This window comes from Lampetra fluviatilis, chromosome 19 (assembly GCF_964198595.1).
Source record: "Lampetra fluviatilis chromosome 19, kcLamFluv1.1, whole genome shotgun sequence".
Classification (NCBI taxonomy): domain Eukaryota; kingdom Metazoa; phylum Chordata; class Hyperoartia; order Petromyzontiformes; family Petromyzontidae; genus Lampetra; species Lampetra fluviatilis.
The window spans coordinates 10544566-10568092 of NC_136293.1; the positions used below are offsets into that span (position 1 = coordinate 10544566).

The 23527-nt window shown below is 41.6% G+C and overlaps 1 long non-coding RNA gene across 1 annotated transcript; it reads left to right on the plus strand.

Moving 5' to 3' along the window:
• Positions 1 to 8522: 8522 nt before the first annotated feature.
• LOC144937503 (uncharacterized) lies at positions 8523 to 23194 on the plus strand. The gene is made up of 3 exons (XR_013637751.1): positions 8523 to 8600; positions 15347 to 15538; positions 23158 to 23194. It is a non-coding gene; the product is annotated as an uncharacterized LOC144937503 (long non-coding RNA).
• Positions 23195 to 23527: the final 333 nt, after the last annotated feature.

Here is a 23527-nt window from a genome sequence, read left to right on the forward strand (position 1 = left end):
ATTCATACTCTTCGGGTTTTTTCGGTAAAGTCACGTAGGTAAAAAGAAAAAATAATATCATAATTTTAATATTATTATTTCTATTATTTGTATTATTTATTTTTACCTACGTGACTTTACCGAAAAAACCCGAAGAGTATGAGTCCATCTTCTTGGTTCTTTCGGTAAAGTCACGTAGAAGGGAAATAATAAAATAATAAAACTTTATAAAATACAATTCTCACGACGTTTCGGCCACAACGCAAGCAGCCGTCCTCAGGTGAAGAACATGTCTGTCTTTCCGACATCCACATTGTCTTTACCGAAAGAACCATGAAGATGAATCCCTGCAATCACGAAAGCTTAAAAAGTATGAGTCCAGCAAATACATTTTAAGACTTAAATGGGAGAATGGGGGGGGGGGGGGGTGTCACAAGACATCCGGACCACCGTCCACTACACAGCCAACTTCCTACGCTTACCCCACCACACACACACACACAGGCGCGCGACCCAGGCAGTGCCCAGAGTGGTGAAGTATGGACGGACACAATTACGGTCACGCGCCACGCACGTGGCGGTGACGTCGTCGTCGAATCGCCGCGGTGCCCTGGACACGTGGCTGAAGGTGGCTCGTGTGGACATTATTGTTGTTGGTGTGTAGACCACGCCGTGGGTGGGTGGGTGTAACAGACGGAGTGAGCGAGTGATTGTGACCGCGGTTTTTTTGTAAGCGAGCGTCGCTAGGCAGGCGTTTTGCTCATCGTACCTCTCGACCACCTTTTGTCGACGGACACATTCCGTCGTCGTTGTTGTTGTCGCTGCCCGATTATCTTCGCCGCCGTGATTCTCGCCACGATGGAGGCCTTGGCTGGAGCTTGCCTCGAGCGGCGAGTCCACGTGGTGGAGTTTGACGTTCGCTTTCGAGGCACCATTAAGTCCATCGATCCGACGAACAAGACGCTGACTCTCGACAAAGTCGAAGGTAAAGTTTGTGTTACCACCGCCGCATCTCAATCACATTAAACGCAATTGCATCGATTAACTCGGCCGTATATTATTATTATTAAAACGTAAGCGGTTGTGTAAAGTCGGCCCCGATGAGCGGACGGTTGACAGAAAGTAAAACAAAAAGGTCGCGCACGTGGTCGCTACTCGTTGTTATTGTTGTCTTTTTATTTAAAGTAACGACAAGACCGATTGATTGCTACGTGTGGGATGGACGTGTTGGATGTTTACTTTCATCTGGCGACGTTATGCCGTCGTTTAATAGTGGTGGTTTTGTTTGCGCTTCGAGTGGGTTTTTTTTTTAAACGCGTTCACAAAATCGCATTTTTTTTTAATGATGGCTGGTGATGAAATCTTACCACTACTTAATCACATTCCTTCCTGGTGCATAATGTAACAACATCAAAGTCTCTCCGCCCGCCCGCCACCACTAAAACTTTGATGATTTTTTAAAAAATAGTTTCTTTGGATGTGTGTAATATTTGGCAGTGATCATCGGCGATGCTCAAATGGCATTACCTGGGCTGAAAATGCTGGATGGACAAGGGATATCTTCAAGTAAGTCTGCCCAGGACTTTCTGAACCTTTCTAAGCTACCACAGTGCTACCAAGATGACTGAAACGGATGTTTAAAATCTCACACAGTCCCAAACGAATTATTGGGGAATTGAAATATGGTCACGAATTTAATGACTCGGTTATTGGGTAAACTAAATGGGAATGTAAAGTGTTACTATTTAATCTAATAACTCGTTTTGTTAGATATACAGAACTCCAAATAGTAATCCTGAATAATGTTTAGCCTTTTGCCAATCCGCTTCTGAAGAAACGGCCTCACTGAGCATGCCTTGCGATGATGTTTGACCATTATTCACCATATTTGTCAGTGTGGGTAAATAGGATGAATTTTTTCTGGCTTAATGTTAGCCATGATTTCATTATCGGATAAATTACAATAAATTACAATTGCTTGGGTCATATCAACGCATTTGCCAAAAACTTCTGGATTTGTACCGCAATTCTGCTCTCATTTCATAGCTCATAGGAATTTGTCACTCGTGACGACCGCTTCCAATATCCTTGATTTATTTATTTAGCGTGTGTATTTGAAGCTGAGCGAGCAAAGTAGCTCCATCATTTGCAGAATGCAAGTGTCCTTAAAAACCGCTGCCGCCAAGTGGCATCGTCTGTATGCCACGCACCACCCCAGCGAAAGGGCCCAACCCTGTTGGCAGGGTCTTGCTGCAATGCACACACAGAGGGACGGAGACCTTTGGGCCAATTCAAGACCTGTTGAGCAGAGCCCTTTCACGGCGCCGCAGATATCAAAACCCAGGCAGGCAAATCGTCGGTATCACTCCTCGTGCCACAGAGGCTTCTGCTGACACGTGGCAGTGGGTGCCCTTGATGACAGGCAGGCAGGCTTGCCATGGGAGAAGGCCAATGTCTCCAATTATTGTCACTATTTTGCCATACCGTCCGGAGGAGAATGGGCTAACCTGCTTCTCCCATCAAACTGGTTGAGCGTGTCAGGTTTGATACGTTTTGCTGTACTGTAGTATACCTTTCGATTTAAAGCTTTCGTGACTGCAGAGATTCATCTTCTTGGTTCTTTCGGTAAAGTCACGTAGAAGGGAAATAATAAAAATATTATCTTTTATTTTATAATGTAAAATATGCAGTATTTTATTATTTATTAATATTTATTATATAATATATTATTTTATTATGTTTTATTTTTATTACTTTATTATTTCCCTTCTACGTGACTTTACCGAAAGAACCAAGACGATGTAGCATACCTGTCAACCCCTTGTCAGTGCCCTACCTTAGACCAATTCAGACCTTATTGGTCACCCTGTGCTCCTTATAAATCTCAACGTTCCTCCTACAAAGTCCCATCACAAGGGAGAAACACAAACGGACACAATTTGTTTGTTGTTGCCCTCTTTGAAACGGCCGTGCGCCGTATGGACCTGAAAACTCAATTTTCGTGTACAAGAATACGGGGTAAACCGTATGGGTTGACAGATGTGTTGTATCGTGGTGGGGAAGCTTGATGGCTTGTTGGTACAGTACAGTATTTTTGCCCACTGTAAAGTTAACCACTTCTGCAACCGGTGTTTTTTCACAAACAGTCCAGGTTATAGAACATTAACTCTCAACACATGTACTGCAATACAATTAACGGCGGTGTAATGCAGACTCGAGACGATGACGCACACGAGTTTGTACAGGACAGGCCTTTAATGTATGAATAAACAGCAATAAACATGCCATTTGTGTTGATCTTATTTTCAGTTACTTTTCTGGATGAAAATCCGGCGAAAGCCTGCAGACGGTAAGGAACGCCGTGTTAATTCCACCGTTTTGTGACCATTTGATCAAAGGGAAAACAAACATTGAACTCCAGTACACCCTTGTCTTAGTAATAATTGTTTGCGTACATTTATTTAATTGCCCATGTGTGTTCGATGAGTAGGCAAGGAGTTGAGAAAGCTGATGCTGGTGTTTCAAGTGGAAATGTCAAGCCTGACAGATATTGTAATAGAATTCCAGGTGAGAGATTCGTTTTGCATTGAGTCAGACATTTAGTGATCGCATCTAACAAGAATGAGTGTCATGATTTTTGTTGTAATTTTGACTACGTAGTCCACGTTGTGTACAGTAGACTTGGGTTTAAAGATGGTCGGTTATTATTAGAGCTTTGCATCTGATTTTTTAAATTAATACATTACCGATTATCGGTACAATTACTTGACTAATGGAATAACAAAATTATTTGGCAATAACATGTACATGTTTGCCACCGGAAGGGACGAATTAGGTAAAACTTTGTACCATTCTTATCATCCATGTCACGCTGGGTGTGGCGTATTCTTAGGTTTTTTCGGTAAAGTCACGTAGGTAAAAAATAAAAATTAGTAAAATAAAAATCACGACGTTTCGGAGGCAACACAAGCTTCCGTCTTCAGGTGGAACTGTCACAGGTTCCACCTGAAGACAGAGGCTTGTGTTGCCTCCGAAACGTCGTGATTTTATTTTTATTTAACTTTTATTAATTTTAATTTTTTACCTACGTGACTTTACCGAAAAAACCTAAGAATATGAATCCTTGCGGTCACGAAAGCTTCAAATCTAGAATTAATGGGTGTGGCGTGTAGGGGGTTTCCTGCCTTCAAAAGGCAGAATGGGGTGTGCTCGATTAATCGACCCCCCCCCCCAAAAAAAAAGTAGGGTCGTGTATGACAATCTTTCATCAGTTAACAATGTTAATTCATGACTCATCCTACTTCTCGTCACAACCGGTTTGCAATTCAGTTGGCCACACCTTGTGAAGGGCCCAGTATGATGATGCCCCCTCTGCTAATATATTTAGTATGGGCCTAGTGTGCATTCAATGAATCGCATTATTTTGCCTTTTTGTTTAATTTTTGATTTCTGCTGGATAATTTTATATGCCTTCCACAACTCCCTTGAGAAAATATACCAACTAAATTGCAGTAATCTTCAGTTAAAATGAGCATTGTAAAAACGGTCTTGAATGTAATAGCAATTGCTCTGTTATCGTTTATTGTAAACCATTGGTGTGCTGAGATTGTGTATTGTTTTTTAAGGTGTATTTGTTTTAACCACCATTTTTTCTCCTCCAATGTATGTCAGGGAAAATTGTGAACTACATCTTAATTGACAAATTTCAAGAGAAGTTTGGATCAGCTGTAAGTCACATGAGCTGCTTTGGTTTTACTGCAAGTGATGTTTCATTAATAGATAGTTGTACAAACTTTCTTAAAATACATAGAGTACATCTTTATAAAAATAGCAATTCCATTGGTGTGATGTTTGTTTTGAAAAAAAAATTCTGGGGAGTTACTCAAACTTTAATGCAAAGTATGATTTGTATTTGAAATCTAACACAGTTACTCCTTGCACATATCAGTATCATCTTACTCTTGCAGCTGATAACCTCGTAAATCGGATTTCTGACATGGGTTTATGCAGCTCTTATACATTAATTAGCAGGTTTTCATGACTAATTATTAATGCACATGCAGACAGATCCGAAACAATAGGTATTTTCATTTGGGGTATAAACACACTAATTGCATTTTATTGATTTAAATTTGTGCACTTTCATTATATTTGGAGAACATGCCTGTGGACGCAGTAAGGGGTAGACCCATGTACATTGTGGTTGGTGTTTGGTTCGATGAAATTGCACCCAATGTCCCCATTTTGTGCTCGTCACTCGTAACACATCAATATGTTAATGTATCATCTGCCACCTATTATTCCTGCACCTCCTGATTAGCAAAGATACAAATGAGACCCTTCCTGTTTCTGCAATGCCAGTAGCTGTCAAGTGTTTATGCACCACCCTTTAACATGTGACGTGCTTTGGCTTTCGCATTTATTCATTTCAGATCCAGAACCTGAGTGAGTCATCTGTGATTAGCCTTGAGCTAAATGGAAATAACATTTCCAGATTTGGAAAGCTGTGCTGGCTTCAGGTTGGTAATGTTTCTGCCTGAGCTTTATTTGCATGATGTTCTGCTTTGAACGAGTCCCAAAATTACAAAGTTGTTAACGTTGGCGAATCACTTCTGTACACAGGTGTCCACAAAGGAGACCGTTTACCTCTTTGATATCTTGACTCTCGGTTACGAAGCATTCGATTTTGGCCTGCGAAGAATTTTGGAAAATGAGGCAATTTTAAAGGTACGCTTCAAGAGTGTTTGTCCGTGAAACATTTAAGTTGTGAGAAATCTGAGCATAAATATTAAACTAAATCTTCAGCGTTGCAACACTTAATCTTCATTGCTTATGTCATACATGCAAAATATCACAATCTTTGCGTTCGTCGCCATAGTTAAAATATGTATATTCCACTATGGGAACCTCATTTGCCAGTAAAAAAAAATATGATAATTGGTTCTTTACCTTTTTTTTTTACTGGCAAATGAGGTTCCCATAGTGTAGATGCTTGCCCCGAGCTCTCATACTCTGATGGTGCATTGTCTTTGAGTTGTGTGCCTTTTGGCGTCATCTGGTCCAACCCATATGAGACTAGGCTCTAAGGAAAGCTGTCTCGGGTGTGGATCAATCAACTTCAAGGACAGTGCACATTATCAGAGTTATGTTCTTTTGTTTGTATTATGACTGCAGGTATTGCGGTCTATGCAAACATGACTCCTTGTAAAAAAGGGGTCAGTTTTGTTGCCAGATAGAAGGGTAAAGAACCAATTATCATGTATATTCCATTTCATATACACTCCCTGGCCTGCTCACCCCATTGGAGCACGTACTTATCTGCAGATAATGGAATAATTTTAAAGTTCAAGAGTCACAAAATACCTAACCTCAAAACTGAATCAAATTTCAGACTATATCAATGGTTTGTGTTCTGAGCAGGAACATATTTCCAAGTACGAACACATAATTAACGAAATATTACTTGGTTTTTTGGACACTTTTTTACCCCCTGTATTTTAATGTGAAATTTAGGATGCATCTCATAATCAGGTAGTAGGTGTGTATATGTGACCAGATTTATATACAGTAAACCCTTAATATTAACGGATTTTATAATCGCGGTTTAGCTTATTCGCGATGAATTCTATTGACTTGCCATTTTACTTTTGCGGGGGTTGTATTTTCATATTTTCGCGGCCGTAGCAGGCTACTACCCGACAAGAAGTAGTGACATGGGAGTGGGATACATTATTAGACTGCAAAAGTTGCCCATGTGACACTCTCCCTCAGTCTGCCTTTGTCTGCCACACTTTGCACACGATTGCTTTCCTTCACATTTTTGGGGATTTACGTTCTATAGAATAGCTGTTTATTGACATTTGCACTTTAAAATGTGTATATTCATCATTATTTATTGTAACTTAAATAACACTATGTACTATACAATATATGTATTCCTTAATATTTACATAGGTTGGATTTTTAAACACAATGTATGTGTATGTCCCCTAACCATATTGTGCTCAAGCCTTCATTATTAATATTTGAGGATTTAAGTGCTGGCTGTGTTCTCCAGGAGCGTATTCCCCACGAATATTAGGGGTTTATTGTAACTTTATTGATGCCATGCACAAGTTTGGTGTGCACCTTATCTTTCTGAATGTCTTGTAATCTAGAGAATATGGTACGTCTCTGAATTTCACTGCGGATACTTTTCTTCTAACTAATTCTCATTCTTAACATATAGCTCAGACTTTTTTTGGATTCGAGTTGGTTCATGATATTTTCTATGTTAACTGCGTTCATTAAATTCTATTGAAAGAGTCACGGGATTATGAAATGACTGGGTATCTTTTCTCCATGATACTGCTGATAAAAACATAATTATCCATTTAAGAGGACATCATGATTTGATATGGCATGTCATATTACGATATCTGAAAAGCTATTCCTCTTAATATCCGTTGACATATGGTAAAGTAATTACCGTAGCTAAGATTTGCCATGCATCATTTTTTTTTTTATAACTGCCATGTGGTGTGCTGTAAGCATGTTTATATCCAGCCATTTCAGCATGACCTACTTTGATCTAAGAGATGTCCCTCTTATGCTGGCAATTATTTTGCTCTCCCTTCTCCATTACCTGCTCTTCAGTCATGCTAACACGAGGTTATATTTTTGGTCTGTATTTTCTGGCTCTATTGTCTCAAAGCCAGCCATGAACGGCATTTCAATGATCGATCACTCTGGTTTCACATTAAATCTGTTAGCTCATCAAGTCTGACTTGAGGTTAATCCCTGGGATCGATATGAATTTAAACAAACATGTCAGAGTATGCAAATGTGTAATATAATGTGGGTATATGGTATACAAGTTAAAACCATAGACTTACACTACAACATGATTTGCTTTTATGGTTTGTATAAAGTAATGGCAACATTTGTATTTTCAGGTGGTTCATGACTGCAGATTTTTGTCTGACTGTCTTTACCACCAATACAAAACATCACTGGCCAATGTCTTTGACACACAGGTGAGTCATTTTACATATGTAATCGATAATGCTAATCTTTTCAACAAGTTGGTAAAAATTTAGAACAAAGTACATTGGGTATAATGATTTTCATTTTGTCTTGATAATTAATAAATGCAAATGGAAAAATACATTTTAAGATTTGTATCTTGTTTTACTGGAAAAACATTACTGACATTACACCTATTGGTAAACATTGCTGTTACACGTGTTGCATATTTTCTGAATGAGGCCACGTAACATAGATTTTGTGTCAGTGGGTTCATTGCAAAGCATCTGCATGCAAGCAAAAATCATATGCTGCGTTTTACAAATCAATATTGCATGCTGTGATGAAATACTGTACGGGTGATATTGCTTCGATTAATTAAAATTACCCCAAAATAGGTCTCCTTCCACCTACTTGAATATGCAGATCATGTTGGTTGTGTTCTGCTTGTCTGTTGAAACGGACTGTGCCTTTGCTGTCTTTGTGAGTAGATTGCAGATGTCATCGTGCGCAAGCAGGAAGCCGGTGGCAAGTGGCCTGACAAATTGAGGCTTCTGCCCGAGTGTTTGTCTCACCATCTCGGACTTCCTGCTGCTGCCTTTCAGACATACAGCGTGGTAAGGGCAAGAACACCACGAACGCATTTCTATTGGGACAAAAGTGAAATGCATGCTGTAAATATAATGGCGGTGGCTCGGTTAAACCTTTGAACAAATCATTTTAAATCTTGTCTTATCTCGGAAGCGACGTAGGTCTTGAACCTGGATAGTATTTGGATGGGCAACCCCCCACCCATCCATGCTCTCTGCCTTCATTAACCTGCACTGATCGGCATGGTGAAATATGGTCAAATAATCCACAAGACCCCACGCGGTGTGGGGAGATCCTCGCCAAGCTGTTGATGCAATAATCTATGGAGGATAAATTATGAAGGGGACAGAGTCCGAAGTAACTTTTGGTTTGCACAGTCCTTCAAAACATCATCTATAACCCCACTAAAGCTTGGTTTGGTAGCTCATGTCCCACAAGGAGGTTTTAGCCCCTCTAATTTTATGGCCATGTTTGATATTCATCCTGAAGCCATTTTGTGGGGTCAACACATCGGACGAGGAGGTAGAGGGTTGTAGAGCTGCATAGAAGAAGGCAACTACATTATGAACAAGCTCTAGCCATGTCTACTCCTTTAGAAGGAACAATCACTCGAATTGCTTAATGTTTTTGGAAATTTGGCATATTTTAAGGTCCACAGTATCACATTGATACCAAAGCTCTGATGCTTATTTTTGCAAGACTTGTACAGAAGCCCAAACAGCCTATCTGTTTCATAAGTATTTATCGGCCTACTGTCATTCTAAATACCATTTAATATCCTTAGCATCACTCCAAATTGAGACACTTCCAAGTTTGTGCTCCTACCACCCCTCTACTAAAGGAGATGTAGCGCAGTAAATATTGGATCACTGAGCTTAAATAATTGACCTTGTTTCATACCTTATCTGTATCTTCCACCCCACAAATTGTAAGCCACGTCTAAATCTTTAAGTGGGAACTTGTGGTTGAGTTGACATGGAATGACCCATTACCGAAATGGATTATGTTATTGCAAGACTGCGAGGCATGGCAATGGTGTGAGACAGCCTCCATCGATACGGTAATATATCTGATAGGATCATTTCAGGTTAAAATCGTAAACATGACAATTTCATACTGTACTGGACAGGTGAATATTTTTACAGCCTTGTCCCACGTGGTTAAGTTGTGTGGCTTATCCCATAGATGGCAGTGTTGTTCTGCTGTTTGTGTGCGTGGTATCTGTGTCTAAATGTTAATGCACATGGTTTAATTTATACCGTGAAATGTTCAGACAGGCTTGCAGATGTCTAACAATGAAATCCGCCATTCAAATATGGAAATATTCGACCAAAAAAATGTTTCTAGTCAGTTATGCCCGTGATCTCTTAAGTGTTTTTGACAATACATTGGCAACAATAGTGGTACATTGAGGCATCTTGTTTTTTTTTACACGTTGACATTTGAAGAAAGAAACCAGCCCTTTCTCAGCCTTGTTTGGCTCCTGAATGCACTCATCCTTTGACAATATTGGAAGTCACAAGACTTATCCATACCTGCAGTCTCCCTCCATTGGGAAGTGGCTTATTTTTATGCCGAATATTGCTTCGTGTTGCGCACGGTGAACACACATTGCAGAGGTTGCAACAGTGCTGTTAATGTAAATGCTTGTGTTTTGTTTTGTCATAAGGATGATGTAATTTTATATCCGAAGATTAAGTTTTAACCTTCTAAGATGTGTGTATCATGTATTATTTCCCTTCTACGTGACTTTACCGAAAGAACCAAGAATATAAGTTTTAACCTCGTTCAACAAAGTGTAAATTTAATCTAGGTCTGTGGTTTTTCAAAGCGGAATTTGTTTTCATGATGCGTTTTTATATAATATCCCGTGTCAAAACTGTCATTTAAATATTTATATAGTGTATTTCAAATTACCATTCATACGTGTTGAAGAGAATAATACATGAGTGAATGGGGCAACAGAAATAGCTAATGACTTGAAGAAGCACAATTTAAATATGTTTAATGATTTTCCTGAACGAGTAAAGAAAACGAGAAATCGGGATCTGTGGCAAAGTGGTTAAAACGGTGCCATTTGAACCCGACTACCGGAGTTGGATTTCCTGCCACAGCTATCATCACTGGCGAGCAATATCTAAACCGGTACAGGCCCCCCCTTCACTTTACCAATCTGCATGGATCAGCGTGCAGATAGATGTGTGGTCAAACATCCCCCTTGATTAACACGGATTGGAGAGGCCTTCGTCCCGTAATGGGTCGACAACGGGCTGTGTTAATATATTATTCATCGTAAAGAGGAAAAATACTTTGAATGAAAGGCATACAGAATGACTGACCTTGATGTTTAAGGGTGAAAAGGGATGTGCACATCAATTCTAGTGCCTTTCAGTATACACACACACGGCCATGCCTCATTAATACACAGAATCCTAATAATAATTGGCACCTTTTAACTTTCGTTTTCTTCTGTCTCACTGTATATTTGTCCCTTTTGTGACAATTCCGCTCTCTTGGCAACGAGTGCTACACCGCTGGCGCACCGTCTTCCAATAGGCTTCCTAAGACGTGTGTATCATGTGTCGTTCATTTCTCGTTCACATTTTGAGTCCAACGTGTACAGCAACAGATTTGCGCAAAGCTTCGTGCGAGGCTGCATGTTTCGGACAGCAAAGCTCTGTAGTGACTCATTCCTCCGCTGCCGTTTGACTTGCACGAAGCGCAGGAACGCTCCGACTACTGCAATTGACACATCCAGGGACCCATAAACAATACTGGAGCGCGTCTTGCGCAATGTTTATTTTAAAGTCTCGTTTTTAAACGTGTAATATTGAGCGTCTACGTTTCATAGGATTTTCATTTTTGTTCCATTATCTTTTGATGAGTACACGTGGATTTGTAGTTATTTGTACCTTTAGTTAAAAGAGAAATGAATACACACAAACACACTCGCCGAAAACCAGTCCGTGCGCGGTGTAATGGACACGCTAAATAATGCATCCCCTATATGGCATGCATAGAGCGCATGGCGCTCTGCAACAAAAGTGTGTTTTTGGTGCATTTGTATATTTGCCCCCAAGATGCTAAATGGCAGCTGCGCCGTGTAAACATTGCATGCTTTTCTGCTATATTGCTGGGCACTCGCTGAGGCTTTTGTAGCCTTTGCTTTTCAGCTGGTGGACCTTTAGAGGCAGCCAATCTCAAGCAGAGCAGCCCAGGGGGGGGCGGCGGCGGGGAGGGGGGGTGAATTTGACTGCTCGGGCCCCCGTCAGCCCATTGCCGCAGTGGCAGAACCGAAGTTTAATTTATTTCCTTTATTATTATAGATCCATGATGCCACTCCGAGATTCACCCGGCATGCATTAGTGTGCTAGCGGGGGAAGAAGAGCTTCCCCCACAAAATTAACGATGGCGAAAAGGGCCGTCGAGTTAATACGTGTTTTTAGAATTCCTACTGATCGGAAGAGGAAACAATATCTGGCATCCTCTGCAGCGCTTTGATTAGGGATATCTCTTTGATGCAGGAATGTTATTGAAGCGTACACAAGAGCGGTTTGCAAAAAATAATCTAAGTTATTCAGTAGCCGTCCCCTTTGTGACATTTAAAAAATGTAATTACGTTAAACAGTTGCATTACATTTTCATGATGACTCGTCAAAGTAAATGTCCTTGGTTGGATAGTTCAAAAGCAAATATGATGAGTCGTCAGAAATGTTTGAATAAGGCATTTTAAAGATACATAGCCTCACAATGATTTCGTCTCTTGCTTTTTTAGCGATGGAAACCCTAATTTAAATGCACGTATGGTTTCTTACATGCAGGCATAACACGGTAAGCTATCTGTGGACCCATCGTAACTATGCACTTAAGCCTCTATGCCCATAAAGGACCTGGTCATGACAGTCATTTGCAAGCTTTACGTTGTTTATAAAAAAACATTCCATTCAAAGTTAACCTAGAAATAGACTTTGTGTGCCCTCGTAAATAGTTATGCAGTTGATGTTGATAAACCTCCTCGCTCTTTATAAAGGATGCACTGAACTCCACCTTGATTCGCCATCAGTCGGTGTCTATTTTGACAGTTCGCATGCCAAATGTTGGTCCAAGGCATTAATAGAATTACTGGTAATTTTTCACGCAACTCGCATCAGTTCTAATGGCCACACTTGATACGTGCACCCTATGAGCACCCCTACCCACTCATTTGGCTGATCAAGGTGATGCCGATCATTTCACATTGAATGAATGACTGTGTGAGGGAACCTGCCCTTGTCTGATGAATGAAGACTTTGCTTACCTATTATATAGAACCAGCCAAACCATTACATATCATGCTTTTTTTGTATATGGCGTCATTGATATCTCTTGTGCGGAATAGGCCTGCGTTTGATTTCTTGTTTAAATGATGTAAGTGTACTTTTTCCCATTTATATGGTGCACATTTCCACAAATAAACAATGTGCGTATTTTCACATGCAGAAAGTGGTTGAGCGGCAGAGGGAGGAATAGGTCATTGAAATGCATCTTTATGGGACAACAAAGCACATAAACCATTACCAAGGCTGCTGGAATCACATTGCCCCGTGGTAGTATGTTGACAACTGTCTACCTGTTCATTATAGTGGTAGTGCCTGGCTCGTAATTATTGTGACTGGTTTATTGTTCTATGTTGAGTTGACGGTACTTCATTTGTGAAGAGTACGAATGCACGTATACGTGAGCAGCAATAAAAAATATATACAGAGAATGAAATTCAGTACTGCACCTGGAAAAGTTACTTACCGAATATTGGTCTCGTAAAATATATGGTCAAGTAAAGTGATAACACATTGTGACTCAATGTAAACAAATTCCCTCCAGAGAGAGTTTAAAACTGACATGAATTTACCCGTAAAATAATTTTCACTCATTTAGGTGCCTTTCAAATTTGTCTCATGGCGCTATGCACGAAAGGACAGATAATATACGAATAGGTTAAATTTTGTTTCAGTCATTGACTTGACTAAAACATGATTCCATGATGGTACATTGTACAGACCTTTATCTATACACTGCTGAATGAAGGCCTCCCAATGCTTTTCAGTCATGGGGATTTGACCATACTTCACAATGCTGGTCAGGATATGTTAGTGTAGACGGTGCTTAGAAATGGTTCAGATATCGCTTGACGCTGGTGTCACCTGTGGCCTGGAATGGATCACGTGTTCAGTGTGCTAACCACTGCACATGAAATCGCGTCAGTAATAAGAACATAGATCATGAAACACAATCACGATGGTTGTTTGCGACACTGAGGAGGATAACATCCCAAACCCCTAATTAAACAGATGGACACAAATATTAACCGCCATGAGTAAACTATCCGCTGGCAATTTATAGCTGCATCCTTGGGGACTTTAATCTAATATAGCATATTGCGTTGTACAAAATACTTAATATATTACAGTGAGCGCAGGCCATGCAAAACAATTTGACGATGCCTGCGTGCGTGGTTTTTTTTGCCCATTGCCTGCGTGCATTTTTGTTAATTTATGGGACCCTTTTTTCCAATATCAAGACGAAAAAAAGAATATGGTTTATCGTCTCCGGCAAGTGGATAAAGCCTATTCATTTTTCGCAGAATCTTTGTTATTCGGGCTCTGCAATCATCCGTTATTGTTTCACTGGGTGCGCTCTTAAATGCATTTTGGCTGTCATTTAAATGAAAACAATAAACAAACGATGCTCTCTGTGGCTCTTGCTTGCATTCTACACAGACTCACTGTGCCCCTCTGGGCAATAGATACAACACTGGCCAGTGCTTTGTTATTGTGCGCTACTGGCATGTGGAAGGGGGTACTGTGTGATAAGCTGTACGTGCGCGTTAAAGCCTGTACGTGCACGTGAAAGCATGTCCCACACTTATGAGCACTGCTGGTGGTGTGGGCAGATCGCCATCAATATTCAAGTAGAACAGCAACTGTTTTGATGCCAAATACTTAAAAAGTGGAGTGATCACTTGCTATGCCCCACCTTCCACTAATGTTACACTTCATAATTAAGGGCAGTGCTGCGAAGTCTGTTGATGTAATGCACGTTTACGATGGCACATCTATGACTTCTCAAACCTTCACTGACCATAATAGTCAATGAAGTATGGTCAAATAACCTCTCTGGCCCACACAGTGTGGCAATGCCCCCTCATCCAGCAGTTAATTGGCAAGGGCTGTAGGTGTTAAAAATAACGTAAAGGTGCAGCCCTGCAATTCCTTACTCATGCCCTACGCACAGATATGGCCTCTACCAGAGGCAGTTCTAGAGAGCCCCTCGAGCAGGTTTGTGGCCTACTCGGATTGTAAATGTTGTGGATTTGCTCTCCAACACACCGTTGTGCTGTACTCGTAACGAATCGGCGTGTTCTGGTTTCGTGACAAACCCTTTCTAATTGGCTGTGTTCGCGTGGTGGCGGCGGCTATAAAGACGCATTCATATTTATGCGATCTAACCCAAGAAAAAAATATTATTGCCTACTCCTCCTCGCTACGCAGGAATCTTGGAAGAAAAGTCGAGAGTCCGGAGTTGTATCTGTAGATTAATAAAAATCTTCTTGCGATGTTGTGAACAGGTCTTCAGGGCATGAGATGTAATCATAGAAATGTATTCCGATATTCATAGGTGCAACGTGATGAAATATTGTGTGGCGGTGATTAGATGGGCAACACTGGTTCGTCGGCGCTACGCCTCCTTGGGTACAATTTTTCTCGGGGTCTTTTGTTTTTTGCTCGTGACCCAGGCCAGCGCGACGGTGTGGACGATGCGCCCCAGCCACTCGGCACTCCTCCATCTGGCTGCTCGACACATGCCTGAACTGCTGGCGCTCCGCACGGTGTTGCTCGACAAGCTGATGGTGCCCTTTACAATCCATGTCGGTCACAGCCTCGACACTTACCGCGCCCAGCCGGACCACGTGCTGTGCCAAGTGAAGGTACTTGCATGCAAGTTTTGCATCTTTGTCAATCGTCGTCGGTTGTCGTTGCCTCGTTTTGTGTATGGGCGTGCACCACAACTCCCTGTTGGGTTAGTAGCATGGTACGGCCACGCATATTTAAACGACAACCGCGAATTTCGAATAACACTGCACTATTTTTTTTCAAATACGGAAAACCGTGGTGATAATGCCCGGGTTTACTGTACACCAAAACATTTTCCCATAAGGTCTCATTATAGCCTAAGATGCATACCTAAAAAAATATATTTTTTGACCTAAAACTTACTAAACTTACACTTTGCAACACAACTAAGATATGTTCATGCGTAAATATTGAGAATAACTGGACGGATAATTAAAAAACAAATACTGTACGTTGTTATTCACTCACCAGGAACTGCTGCACGTCGTGCGAGATGATGCTGCGCCGAAGGCGGTGGAGAGGTCACTGGGAGGGTTAGGGGGGAAAGGGTATAAGGGAGCTTATTCCTCTCCCTGCAGGTCATCGAACGTAATAACGAATAAAACGAGATATAAACCGTGAAAAAAATCTTAAATTATGACCGACGTAATAACGAATCGTCGTAAATCGAATTCGGTGAAAGTTGGCGCTTGGATGCTGTGCTAATTATCTTGAAGTAAGTGTATGTCTTAGAGGCCTTTTTAAATACAGGTAGGATGAAGGGTTGTGATTAGAAGGCCCGTGACGTGTGTCGCCCGTGTCTGCATGAAATAGTTGCCAGATATCCGTGCTTGAACCACAAATGCGGAGTGGGTAATGTGAGTGTTCTTTGCGGGTACATGGTCAATTAAAAATGTTGACATATTTATGTAAATTTCCCACACTCTCCCTGCGCCACATCCACCATTCCCTCATCACCTCGTCTTTACTGTGATCGCTCCACGTGCTGTCTGATGCAAATCACATGCGCTTCCCTCTGTATTTAGCTAAATTAAATTAAATGCGTAATTTTGGACTGCTAGGACAAGTGGGCTTGGGGTAGGGCACGTCGTTAGAAGAGACAATGGCTGACCGGTGGTGGAGAATAATGATGCGGTGGCAGCCCAAGGGGAGGGAAATGCACCCAAGCCAAGGGGATATCCGATGTGGAGATGGAGCGATGGAATTGGGTCGTGTGCAAGTGTCCAGTGGATTGTACGATGGGAGCATGACAGATTGCGATGATTTTGGGAAGCCTTCATCCAGCAGTGGATTGATCATGGTTGACATTGATCTAGATATCAGCACGCGCGTTTTAATTACGTTTGAGTCGAGAGTTTGTTCCATGTACGTTCCAAAGATCACATTAATGACCGTGGTTAGGGATGGGTTTTGTGCACTTTACAGCTACAGTATTAGCAGGCAGTTATAATTTTGAGGCCTTTCTGTATTTTGCTAGTAGTTCATTTATTATTTTTCAAAGTTCATTTATTAGGTATAGCCCTGTGAGCCATTCGGCTTTTGAATCGGGTGCAACCGCAACAAACAAAAAACATGAACAAGAAAACATCTTAAAGTGACTATGTGCAAACAGAAAATCCAAGAAAAGACAGCAAAATATTGCAGAAAAAATCACCGTACACCAACCCTGTGCATATATCCCAGTGGGATGCAAGTCAAACAACAACAACCACAAGACAACTTAGATTAAGGCCATCAGTCTAACTCTGTACTACAACAAACAAACATGGCCAAACCAAAACACTTTTCGAAAATCACCAAAATAAAGCCATAAAAGCAATGAAACAGTGATCATAGGAACTGTGACCGAATTTTCACAATAAACGACGTAAACAACATGTACTACCAAACTCTGCAGCCATAGCTGGCTGCATGAGTCACTCCACAACAGTAGGAGCATCAGTCGGAGTATCAACATTTTTCAATGCACCTTTAAGATCAGCGCAGTAAATCAAAACACAGATCATGCTTTGCATACTTTGTGCATAACACATGGATTCATGACAGGGAGATCAAGAGATGTATTCATTTGTGGCTCCTCGTTGATGTATTGCATAAACCACTTTGAAAGGTTAGAGAGAGGTCAACTTTAGCAGTTACGTAAGCGATGGGTGTTTGAGGCAGGATTAATGTCCGTGTTACTCTATTGGTCAGAGAGGTTCGGACTTTTGTTAAACAACTAGAAAATAATTGTCTAGCCTTTGAATTAATCCATTTGTAATTTCATCATAGTTTCTCATTTCATCTGTATTGTGAGTGTAGTCAATATTATTATCAGCCTGTACTTTATTTCTATTGGATTTTGTCCATGTTTGGGAGTGTAGTTTTTGTCATTTACAGCACTTTGAGCCATTTCATAATCGGATTGAGAATCGCTATTTTGAGTGGAGGAATCCGATGAGCTATGAAGCTCTTTGTCACAGATGTCCAGTAGGGGCATAGGGGCAGAAATGTGCATTATAAGTTAAAGATGTTTATTGGTTTATGGATGGTGGTAGGAATTTCATGGAGGGATAGGACAAGTAACTTGGAAGTTTGGAATCTAAGGTGGCCAGAAAGTAGCTAAGATGTAATTATGAAGAGGAGGAGGGTGCTATGTAGGGCAATTAAATTCAAGATTGATGAGTTCATAATAGTGCAGTGTGAAAACCACTGTGCCACCACTCCACCTCATTAGTCGGTGTCGTATAATTCTCGATTTGAAGTTTCCGTGACTGCAAGGATCCATACTCTTTGGTTCTTTCGGTAAAGTCACGTAGGTATAAAATAAAATATGTTTTTATGTTTTTTATTTTCACCAGTGTAGTACAGTTGTGTAGTTTTAGTGTGTGTGTGTTTTTGTTTTCCCGTATCATGGACAATGTGCGCGCGTGAGAATAAGACGATGTGCTGTTATGTTTGTGGGGATGGATCGCTAAGTTTAGGGGAATCCCACGTGTGAAAGGCGACCAAAAAGAGCCGGCACTAAATTGTGAAACCATACGGTTCGCGGAGGAAACCTCAGTGAAGATGTTACTCGGCTTTAGGTTGTGGCCAAGTGCAGAATCATACGACGAGGTTGTTTCATGAACAGTTAAAGTAATTGCGTGAATAAATAAAAATGATAGGTAGACATTGTGAAAAGATTGTCTGAAACTGTAAATCTAGTGGAAATTAGCATGTAAACAAGTTGTAATAATTTGGTATGTTAATATTACATAATTGATATTTGGCCATTCTACGCAAAAGTGGCAATCTTTTAGTCATACGATGGGAAATACATTACCGATACAAATAGTTCCTCCTGGTTAAAAACAGCTGGTCAGCTGGATTGCATTGTGCGCGTACAAATATGTGGTGGCTCGCTCGCATGCCTGCATGCTCTGCGCGTGGTGCAAAGGTGCAGAGATTGCTCGTATGCTGGCCCACACACTGTTGCGTGCGCATGCATGCGGACACGCACGCACGTAGGTGCACTTAAAAAGCCTCGCTTCAATTACTCCCACGCGCACACACACACACACGCACATCAGATTGCCTTAAGTTAACTTTACATGAAGCCATGCATAATGGAATAGCTGCTATTCGTGTTAAACATTTTATGTAACCAATAAGGTGCCCTTTTACCCTCGTTATAATGCTCACATCTGTATGGATGAGATGTAAGCCTTACAATTATAGACTGGTATAAGGCTATCCAGAGCAGTTTTGCGTGAGGATTATTGAAAATAAAAGGTAAAGGTGCAGCCCTGTACTTGCTTGCTTATGCCACTGGTCTGTTAAAGGGCCTTGATTATGAGGGAGCTCTAAAGAGCCCCTCTGCAGTCTACATTTACCTACTCTTACAAATGTACCCTCTGTAGAGTTATACTGGTAGGAACCTCCTGGTTACACCAGCCCACAGGGGATTATTGTGTCCGTCCGTCCGTCGTGCAGGGAGGGGCTGGGTGGGGAGGGAGGGGCTGGGAGGGGAGGGGCTGGGTGGAGGGGTGGGGCTGGGTGGGGAGGGGCTGGTCACCCCGTGGTGCCCTTATAAAACTCAACGTTTAACCTCCTCACGCCGGCTTGTGCCCGCCCTCACAGGCGGGCATATTTGCGGAATACACCACGCCGCCGTTGACCCTGCCCATTGACCGAGCAACCCAACGTTCCTACCAGCTCCCTCCGCAGGAATGTGTCATCGTATAGCTGCCATAATAAAACCAAGAGACAATTGCGTCATCGAGTTTGCGTTGACCAGCCCTCGCTGAGCAGCATTGTGGGAATACCCACACTTTAACCCCACCAGCATGCGCGACCTGCTGAGCAACTGACTGGTGTGTACCCCGTTTCTACAGCTGGGTAGATAGAGAAGTGGAGAGGGGGGTATTTAAGAAGCATGTCCCATTGTTTGAACTGCCATGCCCCAGGAGATCAAACCAGCAACCTCTGGAATGCAAAGTACAGCGTGGTAACAATTACACCACAGCAGCATCCATTGAAAATGAAAGAAATTGATAAATGGTGCCGCAAGAGCTAACACCACTCCCATGTACCAGAAAATGCACACGTGTTCCATAATCGAGCTGTCTTTTGCAAGGCTATTGTGGACAACTCGTGACTAAACATGGCCATTGTAGTGCTTCTGCATTTAGTAATTGCTGTGCACTCAGGAGCAATATCAATAATACAAACTATGGCAAATGGGACAGAAATTATTTAATCATAAAAAGCATAACTGTGCTATATTTAGACATATTTTGCAACACAGTGCTTTTAAAGATAATTTACAGGCCTTTGTCAATTCACTGCTGGATGAAGTCCTCGCCACGCCGTGTCAGTCCTGGGCATTATTTGACCATACTTCACTACGCTGGTCAATGAGAGTTGGTTAAGGCGACTTTAGGATATGAACATTTTCTTAATTGTATTGTTACAGCTTACCCATATTTTGACCATCAGTTGGCACTTAATCATTTTCATGGGCCACATGTAGAATGTTTTGGGCGACGTGTGGCTGCCGTGTGATTAAAGGCTACCCCACTTCCCTCCAGGCCTTCCAGCCATACGCATTAACGGCATGGCTTGAGATTTAAGTGGCAGACCAGTGACACATTTTCTAATTACAACACGGCCATAAGATTGTGCAGATGGTAATAGCGCCTCGGAATGTACCGCTAAACCCTGCTGGGAATGGGTGTTGCGCAAGCAGCCTGCAACTGGGGCCCGTGGCGCCCGCACACATGCTTTGCGGACATCGTTTGAGTGGCATTTGCTCTAAAGCGTCTCATTCGGCCTAATTTCTGGACAAAGAATCACTCTCGTCCTTTGCTTTTTGGTCATCATTAGGTAATGCTATGCCTTATGTATGCATTGCAGAGTTTGACATTTTCTGAGTAGAATGTGATGTTCATAAGCATCTGCATTGGTGTTTACAAACAACCCCTGCTTGCGAGTTACATTCTCGACTGTCATATTGCACGAGCACTTTGATTTGTTGCGTGTATTGAGTTATAAAACCTCCCCTCCACATTCTCCTTTCCACTTCTATTACCCTCCTGCCTCTTTATAAAAATAAAAAAGTGTAAGGCTTCTAAGCTATTGCGAATTTAGACAATTGCTATTTTTTTGTATCGTACGATGCATGTCCTGCATACGTAACGTCGACATGTTTTTTTTTAAAGAAGCACATCACAATGAGGGCTAGTTTATCATGTAGAAATACACACCTACACGATGGTCGTTATTCGTAGCCCAAAGCACGATAGAGGCATGAGGCAATGTTGCTCTGTGTGCGTCTTTATTTCCGGTTTGTCCCGTGACCGAGTGAATGGTTATTGCCACGGTGGTCAAGTGCCGTCATGCCTCCTACGCTAGGTGCACGGTTATTGCCGGGGAGATCTCCGCATCGCCAAATGGAATCCAATGATTTGGGAGACGTGGGTTGGTGAATCACTGACAGGTGTGAGACTTTCAAACCCACTGGGTTGTGAAGTGGCCTGTGGATGCGGGTTTGTAATTACGTCTGGACCCTTGAATGGTATACTCCTGGCAAAATAAAACAAAAATGTATCCAATTGTATTGGTTTCTCCCCCTGCATGCAAAACATTCCTTAAAGTGGAATTGACAACATTTACAAATGCAGGACCCTCTTGAAAAAATATTATTGAGACTTTACGCCTTCCTGGATTAATGAATGGCATTGTAATATTATTTTGAAATAGCTTAATTTCAGCATCTTAATTTGGAATCCAACTAGTTAATGTGACTGAAGGGTTTCAGCACTTCACTATTCAAAGCTCACCTCTAGCCCCTCCCCGCCACACTTTGTGCCATCTCCTCCTGACACGTTGCTTTCACCATGTGGCAGACATGAACCCTGGTTTAATCGTGGATTTAAACATAGGAGATCAGCGGATGCTGGCTCAATGCATCAGACATGAGCTGCCTGGCAACCTTGTACTGTGGGACCTTCACATGTAACATAAACGCTACCTCCTGTGCTGTGGATTTCATCGTATGTCCAAATGAAAGAATGTGTCCTCAGGGGTGTTGACAGAATGAAAGGTGGGGAGTCCAAAGCCATGCATTATGGGTGGTGGCGGCAACTTTAAGAGGATTTTTTTTTACATCGGGGAGATTGACTGCGATTGATTGATTGGTATTTGAACAAGACAGCTAAATCATGGGATAAATTAAATGATTGAAGGACATTTTATTGCGTCCAGAGGAAATGTGCTTATATGAAGTGCATTTTGGGGAAGTAGTTATTGATATTTGAGTTGAGACCAAACATTCATTTAATCAGTGATCCTGTAGCATCATTTCAGGACTAGGCCATGTTGTACTGGTGTTAAAGACAAATTACGTGCTACCAGTAAAGTCACGTATAAAGAGAAAATAATAAATTAAATACTAGCATACGACGTTTCGATTGCAACACAAATCGAAGTATACTAGATTTGTGTTTCTATTTCATTTATACCTGATGATGATTGCTTGTGTTGCAATCGAAACGTCGTATGCTAGTATTTATTTTATTATTTTCTCTTTATACGTGACTTTACCGAAAGAACCAAAGAGTAATTCCTGCAGTCACGAAAGCTCCAAATTAAGTACGTGCTACCATTTTATAACTGATATTTAATTGTAACCAGCATTCTTCTAGAAAATCCACACTGTCAAATATTTCACAATATATTTTTCGGGTTAATCCACTACTACCTGAATTCCTCCCCCGTGCCATGTCAGTCATGGGTTTTGTTTGACCATACTTCACCACGCTGACCAGTACGGGTGTGGTGGTGGTGGTGGTGGAGAGTGGTACACGTTTAGATATCTCTCGTCACTTATGTTGCCATGGCTGAGAATCGAACTTCATGGATCAAAATACACGTACGGCCCCTTTTATATTGTAGGATGGTCTAATGAATTCCAATGTGTTCATAATGACGATTCTATGTTGTGATTGTATTCGTGTTAAATTGTCACTGCCGGTAGGCATCTAATTTCCTCTTGCTTGCAGCACCCAATTTTGCTGAAGTCAAAATATGACTTGTTCCATTCCCTCATTCAACACGGGAGGCCCTGCCACTAATAATAATCAGAGCACCGTGCGATTTGGATTTAATTGATGGACCTGCGTGTTAATGAGTCTGTCTGTTTGCTTTGCCCCCCCCCCCCCGCCTCCTTTAGCGTGACAGCCTGGAGCTGCCCCAGTATTTGCTGTCCCATCTGCCTGATGAAAACTGGGCCAAGAATGGGAAGTGATAAGCACAGGAATTGGTTGGACTGAGCAGTCTGCAACTTTGTAAGCGAGCTGCGCTGTGCAGTCCGCCCTGTACGAGTCGTCATAAGGAAGGAGTGAAGATAAATGTTTATCGGCCAGGGTACTGGATAATTTATCCTGACACTGTAAACGCATATGCATCACTTAGACAATAGCATAGGACTGCCATCTTGCAACCAATAGTTACAGCTCAAAATAACCATGAACCTTGTTGTGGAGAATATAAAAAACAAAATACATTATCTTCGTATATATGTCTATGGGAAAGAATGCACG